Here is an 877-nt window from a genome sequence, read left to right as displayed (position 1 = left end):
CTGCCGTACAAGGTGCCACCTGCTCATCAGATAAACACTCACACACATTCACACCCCGGTGCTGCGCATCGGGGTGTGAATGTGTGTGAGCATCAATGTCAAAGGAAAATGTGTCCTCAGTAGTTTTTGTTGTATCTGATTCTCAATGAGCTGTTGCAGAAACAAGCCTTGAGCAGTAAAGCAAAAGCTGTCAGTAGTTCAGTAAACATTACAACATTATGAAATATTGAGACTTTCTATCTTGAAATATTAAGACCTTCTATCTTGAAATATTAGGACTATAAGGACTTTCTATCTTGAAATATTAGGACTTTCTTTCTTGAAATATTAGGACTTTCTATCTTGAAATATTAGGACTTTCTATTTTGAAATATTAAGACTTTCTATCTTGAAATATTAGGACTTTTTATCTTGAAGTATAAGGATGGATTTTTTATCTTGAAATATTAGGACTTTCTATCTTGAGGTGTAGTGGAGTGGAGTAGGAAGTAGCAGCAGGGGTGGGTCTAGGATCAGACCGGGGGGGGGGGTCAGCCCCTAATAAGAACAGCTCTAGGTCTAGTGTCCCCGTTTTAAGTTTTACAAAAATAAAAACATTACTTGTTTTGGAGGTAAATATGCTTCTGAGCTGAAAATTTCCCCGAATTTTGTCTGAGAAATCTGGTCACCTTAAACTACTGTATAATGTATATGTAAATGTATCTATGTATATATGTCTTTGTATATGTATCTGTATAGTGTCTTGAGATAACTCAATGAATTGAAGTCGAAATACTACAGTAGAAGACTAATATTACTACAACAACTACTAGTAAGCTAACGCTTGACAGTGTTGATCAGAGTTACAGCGATTGAGGCAAATTAACACTCATTAACA

At 36.0% G+C, this 877-nt stretch overlaps 1 protein-coding gene across 4 annotated transcripts in view; it reads right to left on the bottom strand.

The window, feature by feature from the left end:
• drc9 (dynein regulatory complex subunit 9) overlaps positions 1–877 on the bottom strand; it is an 8,348-nt gene that overhangs the window by 3,296 nt on the left and 4,175 nt on the right. The window lies entirely within an intron of this gene.

This window comes from Etheostoma spectabile, chromosome 6 (assembly GCF_008692095.1).
Source record: "Etheostoma spectabile isolate EspeVRDwgs_2016 chromosome 6, UIUC_Espe_1.0, whole genome shotgun sequence".
Classification (NCBI taxonomy): Eukaryota; Metazoa; Chordata; class Actinopteri; order Perciformes; family Percidae; genus Etheostoma; species Etheostoma spectabile.
This window is presented reverse-complemented; position numbering and strand designations above follow the sequence as displayed.